At 52.1% G+C, this 14810-nt stretch overlaps 1 protein-coding gene across 3 annotated transcripts in view; it reads right to left on the minus strand.

Moving 5' to 3' along the window:
• The window catches only part of LOC136627265 (zinc finger protein 420-like), a 130440-nt gene extending 118299 nt beyond the window's left edge, over nucleotides 1-12141 (minus strand). Inside the window, exon 1 of one of the 3 annotated variants that reach the window (XM_066602222.1) lies at nucleotides 12038-12141. The gene's annotated coding sequence lies outside the window, so the exon portion shown is untranslated. Of the gene's footprint in view, nucleotides 1-11850; nucleotides 11978-12037 lie in introns of those variants that run through there. The other 2 variants (XM_066602228.1, XM_066602223.1) reach the window with 2 other exon arrangements.
• Nucleotides 12142-14810: the final 2669 nt, after the last annotated feature.

Genomic DNA, 14810 nt, shown 5'->3' on the forward strand with positions numbered 1-14810 from the left:
ATCCCCTCCCGGCGGTCTCACACATGATGAGACCATCGTACATAACAGGGGCTACTATACGGAATACTGAACACCAGACTGGACTCTGCCGGACAAGGTTATTCCTCACTTACAATCCCCTCCCGGCGGTCTCACACATCATGAGACCATTATACATAACGGGGGCTACTATACAGAATACTGAACACCAGACTGGGCTCTGCGGACGAGGTTATTCCTCACTTACAATCCCCTCCCGGCGGTCTCACACATGATGAGACCATCGTACATAACAGGGGCTACTATACAGAATACTGAACACCAGACTGGACTCTGCGGACGAGGTTATTCCTCACTTACAATCCCCTCCCGGCGGTCTCACACATCATGAGACCATCGTACATAACAGGGGCTACTATACGGAATACTGAACACCAGACTGGGCTCTGCGGACGAGGTTATTCCTCACTTACAATCCCCTGAGTCCTCCCGGCGGTCTCACACATGATGAGACCATCGTACATAACAGGGGCTACTATACGGAATACTGAACACCAGACTGGACTCTGCGGACGAGGTTATTCCTCACTTACAATCCCCTCCCGGCGGTCTCACACATGATGAGACCATCATACATAACAGGGGCTACTATACGGAATACTGAACACCAGACTGGACTCTGCGGACGAGGTTATTCCTCACTTACAATCCCCTGAGTCCTCCCGGCGGTCTCACACATGATGAGACCATCGTACATAACAGGGGCTACTATACGGAATACTGAACACCAGACTGGACTCTGCGGACGAGGTTATTCCTCACTTACAATCCCCTGAGTCCTCCCGGCGGTCTCACACATGATGAGACCATCATACATAACAGGGGCTACTATACGGAATACTGAACACCAGACTGGGCTCTGCCGGACGAGGTTATTCCTCACTTACAATCCCCTCCCGGCGGTCTCACACATCATGAGACCATCGTACATAACAGGGGCTACTATACGGAATACTGAACACCAGACTGGACTCTGCGGACGAGGTTATTCCTCACTTACAATCCCCTCCCGGCGGTCTCACACATGATGAGACCATCGTACATAACAGGGGCTACTATACAGAATACTTAACACCAGACTGGGCTCTGCGGACGAGGTTATTCCTCACTTACAATCCCCTGAGTCCTCCCGGCGGTCTCACACATGATGAGACCATCGTACATAACAGGGGCTACTATACAGAATACTGAACACCAGACTGGACTCTGCCGGACGAGGTTATTCCTCACTTACAATCCCCTCCCGGGGGTCTCACACATGATGAGACCATCGTACATAACGAGGGCTACTATACGGAATACTGAACACCAGTCTGGACTCTGCGGACGAGGTTATTCCTCACTTACAATCCCCTCCCGGGGGTCTCACACATGATGAGACCATCGTACATAACGAGGGCTACTATACGGAATACTGAACACCAGTCTGGACTCTGCGGACGAGGTTATTCCTCACTTACAATCCCCTCCCGGCGGTCTCACACATGATGAGACCATCGTACATAACAGGGACTACTATACGGAATACTGAACACCAGTCTGGACTCTGCGGACGAGGTTATTCCTCACTTACAATCCCCTGAGTCCTCCCGGCGGTCTCACACATGATGAGACCATCGTACATAACAGGGGCTACTATACGGAATACTGAACACCAGACTGGACTCTGCCGGACGAGGTTATCCCTCACTTACAATCCCCTCCCGGCGGTCTCACACATGATGAGACCATCGTACATAACAGGGGCTACTATACGGAATACTGAACACCAGACTGGACTCTGCGGACGAGGTTATTCCTCACTTACAATCCCCTGAGTCCTCCCGGCGGTCTCACACATGATGAGACCATCGTACATAACAGGGGCTACTATACGGAATACTGAACACCAGACTGGGCTCTGCGGACGAGGTTATTCCTCACTTACAATCCCCTCCCGGCGGTCTCACACATGATGAGACCATCGTACATAACAGGGGCTACTATACGGAATACTGAACACCAGACTGGACTCTGCGGACGAGGTTATTCCTCACTTACAATCCCCTGAGTCCTCCCGGCGGTCTCACACATGATGAGACCATCGTACATAACAGGGGCTACTATACGGAATACTGAACACCAGTCTGGGCTCTGCGGACGAGGTTATTCCTCACTTACAATCCCCTCCCGGCGGTCTCACACATCATGAGACCATCGTACATAACAGGGGCTACTATACGGAATACTGAACACCAGACTGGGCTCTGCGGACGAGGTTATCCCTCACTTACAATCCCCTCCCGGCGGTCTCACACATGATGAGACCATCGTACATAACAGGGGCTACTATACAGAATACTGAACACCAGACTGGACTCTGCGGACGAGGTTATTCCTCACTTACAATCCCCTCCCGGCGGTCTCACACATGATGAGACCATCGTACATAACAGGGGCTACTATACGGAATACTGAACACCAGACTGGGCTCTGCGGACGAGGTTATTCCTCACTAACAATCCCCTCCCGGCGGTCTCACACATGATAAGACCATCGTACATAACAGGGGCTACAATACGGAATACTGAACACCAGACTGGGCTCTGCCGGACGAGGTTATTCCTCACTTACAATCCCCTGAGTCCTCCCGGCGGTCTCACACATGATGAGACCATCGTACATAACAGGGGCTACTATACGGAATACTGAACACCAGACTGGACTCTGCGGACGAGGTTATTCCTCACTTACAATCCCCTGAGTCCTCCCGGCGGTCTCACACATGATGAGGCCATCGTACATAACAGGGGCTACTATACAGAATACTGAACACCAGACTGGGCTCTGCGGACGAGGTTATTCCTCACTTACAATCCCCTCCCGGCGGTCTCACACATGATGAGACCATCGTACATAACAGGGGCTACTATACAGAATACTGAACACCAGACTGGACTCTGCGGACGAGGTTATTCCTCACTTACAATCCCCTCCCGGCGGTCTCACACATGATGAGACCATCATACATAACAGGGGCTACTATACAGAATACTGAACACCAGACTGGGCTCTGCCGGACGAGGTTATTCCTCACTTACAATCCCCTCCCGGGGGTCTCACACATGATGAGACCATCGTACATAACAGGGGCTACTATACGGAATACTGAACACCAGACTGGGCTCTGCGGACGAGGTTATCCCTCACTTACAATCCCCTGAGTCCTCCCGGCGGTCTCACACATGATGAGACCATCGTACATAACAGGGGCTACTATACAGAATACTGAACACCAGACTGGGCTCTGCGGATGAGGTTATTCCTCACTTACAATCCCATGAGTCCTCCCGGCGGTCTCACACATGATGAGACCATCGTACATAACAGGGGCTACTATACGGAATACTGAACACCAGACTGGACTCTGCGGACGAGGTTATCCCTCACTTACAATCCCATGAGTCCTCCCGGCGGTCTCACACATGATGAGACCATCGTACATAACAGGGGCTACTATACGGAATACTGAACACCAGACTGGACTCTGCGGACGAGGTTATTCCTCACTTACAATCCCATGAGTCCTCCCGGCGGTCTCACACATGATGAGACCATCGTACATAACAGGGGCTACTATACGGAATACTGAACACCAGACTGGACTCTGCGGACGAGGTTATCCCTCACTTACAATCCCCTCCCGGCGGTCTCACACATGATGAGCCCATCGTACATAACAGGGGCTACTATACGGAATACTGAACACCAGACTGGGGTCTGCGGACGAGGTTATTCCTCACTTACAATCCCCTCCCGGCGGTCTCACACATGATGAGACCATCGTACATAACAGGGGCTACTATACGGAATACTGAACACCAGACTGGGCTCTGCGGACGAGGTTATTCCTCACTTACAATCCCCTCCCGGCGGTCTCACACATGATGAGACCATCGTACATAACAGGGGCTACTATACAGAATACTGAACACCAGACTGGACTCTGCGGACGAGGTTATTCCTCACTTACAATCCCCTCCCGGCAGTCTCACACATGATGAGACCATCGTACATAACAGGGGCTACTACACAGAATACTGAACACCAGACTGGACTCTGCGGACGAGGTTATTCCTCACTTACAATCCCCTGAATCCTCCCGGCGGTCTCACACATGATGAGGCCATCGTACATAACAGGGGCTACTACACAGAATACTGAACACCAGACTGGGCTCTGCCGGACGAGGTTATTCCTTACTTACAATCCCCTCCCGGCGGTCTCACACATGATGAGACCATCGTACATAACAGGGGCTACTATACGGAATACTGAACACCAGACTGGGCTCTGCGGACGAGGTTATTCCTCACTTACAATCCCCTCCCGGCGGTCTCACACATGATGAGACCATCGTACATAACAGGAGCTACTATACAGAATACTGAACACCAGACTGGACTCTGCGGACGAGGTTATTCCTCACTTACAATCCCCTCCCGGCGGTCTCACACATGATGAGACCATCGTATATAACAGGGGCTACTATACGGAATACTGAACACCAGACTGGACTCTGCCGGACAAGGTTATTCCTCACTTACAATCCCCTCCCGGCGGTCTCACACATCATGAGACCATTATACATAACGGGGGCTACTATACAGAATACTGAACACCAGACTGGGCTCTGCGGACGAGGTTATTCCTCACTTACAATCCCCTCCCGGCGGTCTCACACATGATGAGACCATCGTACATAACAGGGGCTACTATACAGAATACTGAACACCAGACTGGACTCTGCCGGACGAGGTTATTCCTCACTTACAATCCCCTCCCGGTGGTCTCACACATGATGAGACCATCGTACATAACAGGGGCTACTATACAGAATACTGAACACCAGACTGGGCTCTGCGGACGAGGTTATTCCTCACTTACAATCCCCTCCCGGCGGTCTCACACATGATGAGACCATCATACATAACAGGGGCTACTATACGGAATACTGAACACCAGACTGGACTCTGCGGACGAGGTTATTCCTCACTTACAATCCCCTGAGTCCTCCCGGCGGTCTCACACATGATGAGACCATCGTACATAACAGGGGCTACTATACGGAATACTGAACACCAGACTGGGCTCTGCGGACGAGGTTATTCCTCACTTACAATCCCCTCCCGGCGGTCTCACACATCATGAGACCATCGTACATAACAGGGGCTACTATACGGAATACTCAACACCAGACTGGACTCTGCGGACGAGGTTATTCCTCACTTACAATCCCCTCCCGGCGGTCTCACACATGATGAGATCATCGTACATAACAGGGGCTACTATACAGAATACTGAACACCAGACTGGGCTCTGCGGACGAGGTTATTCCTCACTTACAATCCCGTGAGTCCTCCCGGCGGTCTCACACATGATGAGACCATCGTACATAACAGGGGCTACTATACGGAATACTGAACACCAGACTGGACTCTGCGGACGAGGTTATTCCTCACTTACAATCCCCTCCCGGCGGTCTCACACATGATGAGACCATCATACATAACAGGGGCTACTATACGGAATACTGAACACCAGACTGGACTCTGCGGACGAGGTTATTCCTCACTTACAATCCCCTGAGTCCTCCCGGCGGTCTCACACATGATGAGACCATCGTACATAACAGGGGCTACTATACGGAATACTGAACACCAGACTGGGCTCTGCCGGACGAGGTTATTCCTTACTTACAATCCCCTCCCGGCGGTCTCACACATGATGAGACCATCGTACATAACAGGGGCTACTATACGGAATACTGAACACCAGACTGGGCTCTGCGGACGAGGTTATTCCTCACTTACAATCCCCTCCCGGCGGTCTCACACATGATGAGACCATCGTACATAACAGGAGCTACTATACAGAATACTGAACACCAGACTGGACTCTGCGGACGAGGTTATTCCTCACTTACAATCCCCTCCCGGCGGTCTCACACATGATGAGACCATCGTATATAACAGGGGCTACTATACGGAATACTGAACACCAGACTGGACTCTGCCGGACAAGGTTATTCCTCACTTACAATCCCCTCCCGGCGGTCTCACACATCATGAGACCATTATACATAACGGGGGCTACTATACAGAATACTGAACACCAGACTGGGCTCTGCGGACGAGGTTATTCCTCACTTACAATCCCCTCCCGGCGGTCTCACACATGATGAGACCATCGTACATAACAGGGGCTACTATACAGAATACTGAACACCAGACTGGACTCTGCGGACGAGGTTATTCCTCACTTACAATCCCCTCCCGGCGGTCTCACACATGATGAGACCATCGTACATAACAGGGGCTACTATACGGAATACTCAACACCAGACTGGACTCTGCGGACGAGGTTATTCCTCACTTACAATCCCCTCCCGGCGGTCTCACACATGATGAGACCATCGTACATAACAGGGGCTACTATACAGAATACTGAACACCAGACTGGGCTCTGCGGACGAGGTTATTCCTCACTTACAATCCCGTGAGTCCTCCCGGCGGTCTCACACATGATGAGACCATCGTACATAACAGGGGCTACTATACGGAATACTGAACACCAGACTGGGCTCTGCGGACGAGGTTATTCCTCACTTACAATCCCCTGAGTCCTCCCGGCGGTCTCACACATGATGAAACCATTGTACATAACAGGGGCTACTATACAGAATACTGAACACCAGACTGGGCTCTGCGGACGAGGTTATTCCTCACTTACAATCCCCTCCCGGCGGTCTCACACATGATGAGACCATCGTACATAACAGGGGCTACTATACGGAATACTGAACACCAGACTGGACTCTGCGGACGAGGTTATTCCTCACTTACAATCCCCTCCCGGCGGTCTCACACATGATGAGACCATCGTACATAACAGGGGCTACTATACGGAATACTGAACACCAGACTGGGCTCTGCCGGACGAGGTTATTCCTCACTTACAATCCCCTCCCGGCGGTCTCACACATCATGAGACCATCGTACATAACAGGGGCTACTATACGGAATACTGAACACCAGACTGGACTCTGCGGACGAGGTTATTCCTCACTTACAATCCCCTCCCGGCGGTCTCACACATGATGAGACCATCGTACATAACAGGGGCTACTATACAGAATACTGAACACCAGACTGGGCTCTGCGGACGAGGTTATTCCTCACTTACAATCCCCTGAGTCCTCCCGGCGGTCTCACACATGATGAGACCATCGTACATAACAGGGGCTACTATACAGAATACTGAACACCAGACTGGACTCTGCCGGACGAGGTTATTCCTCACTTACAATCCCCTCCCGGGGGTCTCACACATGATGAGACCATCGTACATAACGAGGGCTACTATACGGAATACTGAACACCAGTCTGGACTCTGCGGACGAGGTTATTCCTCACTTACAATCCCCTCCCGGGGGTCTCACACATGATGAGACCATCGTACATAACGAGGGCTACTATACGGAATACTGAACACCAGTCTGGACTCTGCGGACGAGGTTATTCCTCACTTACAATCCCCTCCCGGCGGTCTCACACATGATGAGACCATCGTACATAACAGGGACTACTATACGGAATACTGAACACCAGTCTGGACTCTGCGGACGAGGTTATTCCTCACTTACAATCCCCTCCGGGCGGTCTCACACATGATGAGACCATCGTACATAACAGGAGCTACTATACGGAATACTGAGCACCAGACTGGGCTCTGCCGGACGCGGTTATTCCTCACTTACAATCCCCTCCCGGCGGTCTCACACATGATGAGACCATCGTACATAACAGGGGCTACTATACGGAATACTGAACACCAGACTGGACTCTGCGGACGAGGTTATTCCTCACTTACAATCCCCTGAGTCCTCCCGGCGGTCTCACACATGATGAGACCATCGTACATAACAGGGGCTACTATACGGAATACTGAACACCAGACTGGACTCTGCCGGACGAGGTTATCCCTCACTTACAATCCCCTCCCGGCGGTCTCACACATGATGAGACCATCGTACATAACAGGGGCTACTATACGGAATACTGAACACCAGACTGGACTCTGCGGACGAGGTTATTCCTCACTTACAATCCCCTGAGTCCTCCCGGCGGTCTCACACATGATGAGACCATCGTACATAACAGGGGCTACTATACGGAATACTGAACACCAGACTGGGCTCTGCGGACGAGGTTATTCCTCACTTACAATCCCCTCCCGGCGGTCTCACACATGATGAGACCATCGTACATAACAGGGGCTACTATACGGAATACTGAACACCAGACTGGACTCTGCGGACGAGGTTATTCCTCACTTACAATCCCCTGAGTCCTCCCGGCGGTCTCACACATGATGAGACCATCGTACATAACAGGGGCTACTATACGGAATACTGAACACCAGTCTGGGCTCTGCGGACGAGGTTATTCCTCACTTACAATCCCCTCCCGGCGGTCTCACACATCATGAGACCATCGTACATAACAGGGGCTACTATACGGAATACTGAACACCAGACTGGGCTCTGCGGACGAGGTTATCCCTCACTTACAATCCCCTGAGTCCTCCCGGCGGTCTCACACATGATGAAACCATCGTACATAACAGGGGCTACTATACGGAATACTGAACACCAGACTGGACTCTGCGGACGAGGTTATTCCTCACTTACAATACCCTCCCGGCGGTCTCACACATGATGAGACCATCGTACATAACAGGGGCTACTATACAGAATACTGAACACCAGACTGGACTCTGCGGACGAGGTTATTCCTCACTTACAATCCCCTCCCGGCGGTCTCACACATGATGAGACCATCGTACATAACAGGGGCTACTATACAGAATACTGAACACCAGACTGGACACTGCGGACGAGGTTATCCCTCACTTACAGTCCCCTCCCGGGGGTCTCACACATGATGAGACCATCGTACATAACAGGGGCTACTATACGGAATACTGAACACCAGACTGGACTCTGCGGACGAGGTTATTCCTCACTTACAATCCCCTGAGTCCTCCCGGCGGTCTCACACATGATGAGACCATCGTACATAACAGGGGCTACTATACGGAATACTGAACACCAGACTGGACTCTGCGGACGAGGTTATTCCTCACTTACAATCCCCTGAGTCCTCCCGGCGGTCTCACACATGATGAGACCATCGTACATAACAGGGGCCACTATACAGAATACTGAACACCAGACTGGGCTCTGCGGACGAGGTTATTCCTCACTTACAATCCCCTGAGTCCTCCCGGCGGTCTCACACATGATGAGACCATCGTACATAACAGGGGCTACTATACAGAATACTGAACACCAGACTGGACTCTGCCGGACGAGGTTATTCCTCATTTACAATCCCCTGAGTCCTCCCGGCGGTCTCATACATGGTGAGACCATCGTACATAACAGGGGCTACTGTACGGAATACTGAACACCAGACTGGACTTTGCCGGACGAGGTTATTCCTCACTTACAATCCCCTCCCGGCGGTCTCACACATGATGAGACCATCGTACATAACAGGGGCTACTATACAGAATACTGAACACCAGACTGGGCTCTGCCGGACGAGGTTATTCCTCACTTATAATCCCCTCCCGGCGGTCTCACACATGATGAGACCATCGTACATAACAGGGGCTACTATACAGAATACTGAACACCAGACTGGACTCTGCGGACGAGGTTATTCCTCACTTACAATCCCCTCCCGGCGGTCTCACACATGATGAGACCATCGTACATAACAGGGGCTACTATACAGAATACTGAACACCAGACTGGGCTCTGCCGGACGAGGTTATTCCTCACTTACAATCCCCTGAGTCCTCCCGGCGGTCTCACACATGATGAGACCATCATACATAACAGGGGCTACTATACGGAATACTGAACACCAGACTGGGCTCTGCCGGACGAGGTTATTCCTCACTTATAATCCCCTCCCGGCGGTCTCACACATCACCAGAGAGCTCAGGTGAGCCACTATAGGGTTAATACTAGAGATGAGTGAGCATACTCATCCGAGCTTGATGCTCGTTCGAGTAGTAGGGTGCTCGAGATGCTCGTTACGCGTGGTGCTTGTCTCGATTAAACGAGCACTGACCATTGAATTCAATGGAGCCGGCAATACAGCCGCTCCATTGAAAGCAATGGGCTGCCGGCGATCGCGGGATGAATTTTCGGGAAGGGCTTAAAAATATGAGCCCTTACCTGAAAATCATCCTTAAGGGTGTGTTCAGACGAGTGTGTTTTACTGCGTGCATACTGTATGCACGCACAAAAACACGCTTGTATTTACAACACTGCATTCCCTATGGGGTGTGCACATGTCCGTACTTTGCAGGTGCGTGCCTGCAAAGATAGGACATGCGTGCACCATAGGGAATGCACGCATTGTTTTCAATGGAGCCGCGGCTGCTGCCTGCGGCTCCATTGAAAACAATTGCCTGCTGGCTGCCTGCATTCCTTTTCAGGGAAGGACTTTACATATAAGCCCTTCCCTGAAAAAGAAAGATTTTAGTGTAAAAAAGAATAAAAATGCAGGCATTCTCTTCAATGGAGCCGCTGCTGCTGCTGGCGACTCCATTGAAGACAATGGTCCGCTGGCACACCTTAATTCTTTTTCAGGGAAGGGCTTTACATATAAGCCATTCCCTGGAAATGAATTAAAAGTGATTTAAAAAACAAAAAAAAATATATACTCACCTCCCTTCAGCTGCCGGGGCACAGCCGCGTCTTCTCCTGCTGTCCCCTGCACTGTGGTGCTGAACTGCTGATCTATCACCAGCCGTGGATTTAAAATCCCCGCCTGCTGAATGAGCTGCCTCTGATTGGTCACAGCCTGACCAATCAGAGGCACCTCTCACTCACACCCATTCATGAATTCATGGGTGAGTGCTGCCTCTGATTGGTCCCTGCGCTGAGTCAATCAGAGGCAGCACTCACCCATTCATGAATTCATGAATGGGTGTGAGTGAGGGCTGGCCTCTGATTGGTCAGGCCGTGACCAATCAGAGGCATCTCATTCAGCAGGCGGGGATTTTAAATCCCCGGCTGCTGAATACTACTCACAGCTGTTCAGAGCAGTTCAGGAGAACTGCCGCCGGCCGCGGCTGGACTCCGGCTTCAGCAGAAAGGTGAGTGTACATTTTTTTTTATTTTTACACATTTCTGGATGAATTGCAGGGAAGGGCGTATATATTTAACCCCTTCCCGACAATTCATCCTGCGATCGCCGGCAGCCCATTGCTTTCAGTGGAACCTGCTGTATTGCTGGCTCCATTGAATTCAATGGGCAAACATCATGGCAGAGGAGAACGATCGTTATGCTGACAGTGGGAAGGGGGGGGGGTCTCACTCTTGCCGCTATTGTGGCTTAATAGTGGGACCTGGGAGCCCGAAATGCAGCCCTGCATGTTGCTCCTCGCCTGCCCTATCCATTTCAATTTTTTTTTTTTTACATGACTTTGGTGATTTGCCCAGATTTTCCCAAATGAAAACCTTAGCGGAGCACCAGTCATATACAAAAATGCTCGGGTCGCCCATTGACTTCAATGGTGTTCGTTACTCGAAACGAACCCTCGAGCATCACTGAAAGTTCGACTCGAGTAACGAGCACCCGAGCATTTTGGTGCTCGCTCATCTCTAGTTAATACCCCCAAGCCCAGCAGCTTACTCCGCCCCATTACAGGGGGCTGAGGGGCGGGGCCCTCGCTGGGCACAATACTGACCTCTGCTGGCCAGCAATCAGCTTTACATCCTTCATCTCCACACCAATAATGTCCCCAATGCAGCGGTGTCATGGGGGGCCGGACTGCCAGCACTGACATGTTACTACAGCCAGAGACTCTGTACTGTGGCCGGAACCTTCCGGGAACTGGGACTAAGTAATCCGAAACATATAACCAATTTACTGACCTCAGCTGGGAGATGCTAGAATGGAGGGACTGCTAGGAGGTCTGAGGACAGGAAGTCACATGGTATTATGGACACATGACAGGAAGAGGAGGAGCCTACTACAATGTAGTTCTGTGGAGAGAAAAGAGAAGTCTGCTAGAATGGAGGGACTCCTAGGAGGTCCGAGGACAGGAAGTCACATGGTCTTATGGTCACATGACAGGAAGAGGAGGAGCTTACTACAATGTAGTTTTGTGGAGAGAGAAGATGCGGCTAGAATAGGGGGACTGCTAGGAAGCATATATTTTATTTCCGCAGCCCTCCAGAAGCATTGAGCAATTGCAGCAACCTCATTGGTTGTTGGGGACACGTGCCGCTGTGCGTGAGACGTATGTGCTGAGGGGGAGCTGCTGCATGTGGGCATGTTTATGTAATGCATGTGGTACGTGTCGTTGCGTGTACGTGGTGTGCTAGTGCATGTTTAGGCAATACATATGGTACGTGTGCCCGCAACGACACATACCATATGCATTGCCTTAATATGAGCACACGCTTAATCATGACCAAACATGCCCACATGCAGCAGCTCCCCCTCAGCATGTGCTTCTCACGCACAGCGGCACGTGTCCCCAACAACCAATGAGGTTGCTGGAATTGCTCAATGATACTGGAGGACTGCGGAAATAAAATATATGCACTCCTAGGAGGTCTGAGGGCAGGAAGTCACATGGTCTTATGGTCATGTGACAGGAAAGGGAGGGGCTTAGTATAACGTTTTGTGGAGAGAGAAAAGGCTGCTGGGATGGAGGAAGACTTGTTACCCCCTGCTGGTCGGACGGTCCTGATGCTTCACCCCAGGATCTCTCTTCCTCTGAGGGAATGCTGCCCCCTGCTGGTCGGAGGGTCCCGGTGCTTCACCCCCCAGGATTTCTCTTCCTTTGTGGGAATGCTGCCCCCTGCTGGTCAGAGGGTCCCGATGCTTCACCCCCCAGGATTTCTCTTCCTCTGTAGGAATGCTGCCCCCTGCTGGTCGGAGGGTCCCGATGTTTCACCCCCCAGGATTTCTCTTCCTCTGTAGGAATGCTGCCCCCTGCTGGTCAGAGGGTCCCGATGCTTCACCCCCCAGGATTTCTCTTCCTCTGTAGTAATGCTGCCCCCTGCTGGTCGGAGGGTCCCGGTGCTTCACCCCCCAGGATTTCTCTTCCTCTGTAGGAATGCTGCCCCCTGCTGGTCAGAGGGTCCCGATGCTTCACCCCCAGGATCTCTCTTCCTCTGAGGGAATGCTGCCCCCTGCTGGTCAGAGGGTCCCGATGCTTCACCCCCCAGGATTTCTCTTCCTCTGTAGGAATGCTGCCCCCTGCTGGTCGGAGGGTCCCGATGTTTCACCCCAGGATCTCTCTTCCTCTGAGGGAATGCTGCCCCCTGCTGGTCAGAGGGTCCCGATGCTTCACCCCCCAGGATTTCTCTTCCTCTGTAGGAATGCTGCCCCCTGCTGGTCGGAGGGTCCTGATGCTTCACCCCCCAGGATTTCTCTTCCTCTGTAGGAACGCTGCCCCCTGCTGGTCAGAGGGGCCCAATGCTTCACCCCCCCAGGGTTTCTCTTCCTCTCTGATAATGCTGCCCCCTGCTGGTCAGAGGGTCCCGATGCTTCACCCCCCAGGATTTCTCTTCCTCTGTGTGAATGCTGCCCCCTGCTGGTCGGAGGGTCCTGATGCTTCACCCCCCAGGATTTCTCTTCCTCTGAGTGGGAATGCTGCCCCCTGCTGGTCAGAGGGTCCTGATGCTTCACCCCTAGGATTTCTCTTCCTCTGAGTGGGAATGCTGCTCCCTGCTGGTCAGAGGGTCCTGATGCTTCACCCCCCAGGATTTCTCTTCCTCTGTAGGAATGCTGCCCCCTGCAGGTCGGAGGGTCCCGATGCTTCACCCCCCAGGATTTCTCTTCCTCTGTAGGAATGCTGCCCCCTGCTGGTCGGAGGGTCCTGATGCTTCACCCCCCAGGATTTCTCTCCCTCTGTAGGAATGCTGCCCCCTGCTGGTCAGAGGGTCCCGATGCTTCACCCCCCAGGATTTATCTTCCTCTGTGGGAATGCTGTCCCCTGCTGGTCGGAGGGTCCCGATGCTTCACCCCCAGGATTTCTCTTCCTCTGTAGGAATGCTGCCCCCTGCTGGTCGGAGGGTCCCGATGCTTCACCCCCCGTCCTCGGGAGTTTCTCTTCCTCTGTCCGTGATCTGGACCTGCCATAGGTTTCTGTGCATGAGCCAATTTGGCACGCTTGGGTAGAAGACCTGGGAGCCTGGCAAACTTAAAATCTCCCTGCACCTGGCTGTCAAAGATAGCTGAGTGTTGGGAGGTGTGACCGGGGGCGCAGTATGCAGGCACGTGTGACGGGGGCCGCTGTATGTGGGGAGGTGTCACCGGGGGGTGCAGTATGCAGGCACGTATGACGGGGGCGCTGTATGCGGGGTGGTGTCGCCGTCTGTGGTTCCCGGTCACATGATTACTGATATCCATCAGATAACGGCGATCATATAAAGTTAAAAAAAAGTTGAAGTAGTTCACGTTTCATCTCCTTACAGATCGTCTCCGGGAGGGGAGATGAAATGACTTACCCAAGGGCCCCGAATCTGTCCCCTAATGGGACCTTTATCCATGGACCTTACGCCGACCTTTGCGCATGCGCGCGTCAGCAAACTGGCAGACTCATACACAAACATCAGGAATTCCCCAGGATTCCTACCAAAGGTAGCCGAGAGGCTGGAGGTGTTGTGGGGTCTGCGGTGAGCGGTCCCTGGT

Source organism: Eleutherodactylus coqui, chromosome 5 (genome assembly GCF_035609145.1).
Source record: "Eleutherodactylus coqui strain aEleCoq1 chromosome 5, aEleCoq1.hap1, whole genome shotgun sequence".
Lineage (NCBI taxonomy): Eukaryota > Metazoa > Chordata > Amphibia > Anura > Eleutherodactylidae > Eleutherodactylus > Eleutherodactylus coqui.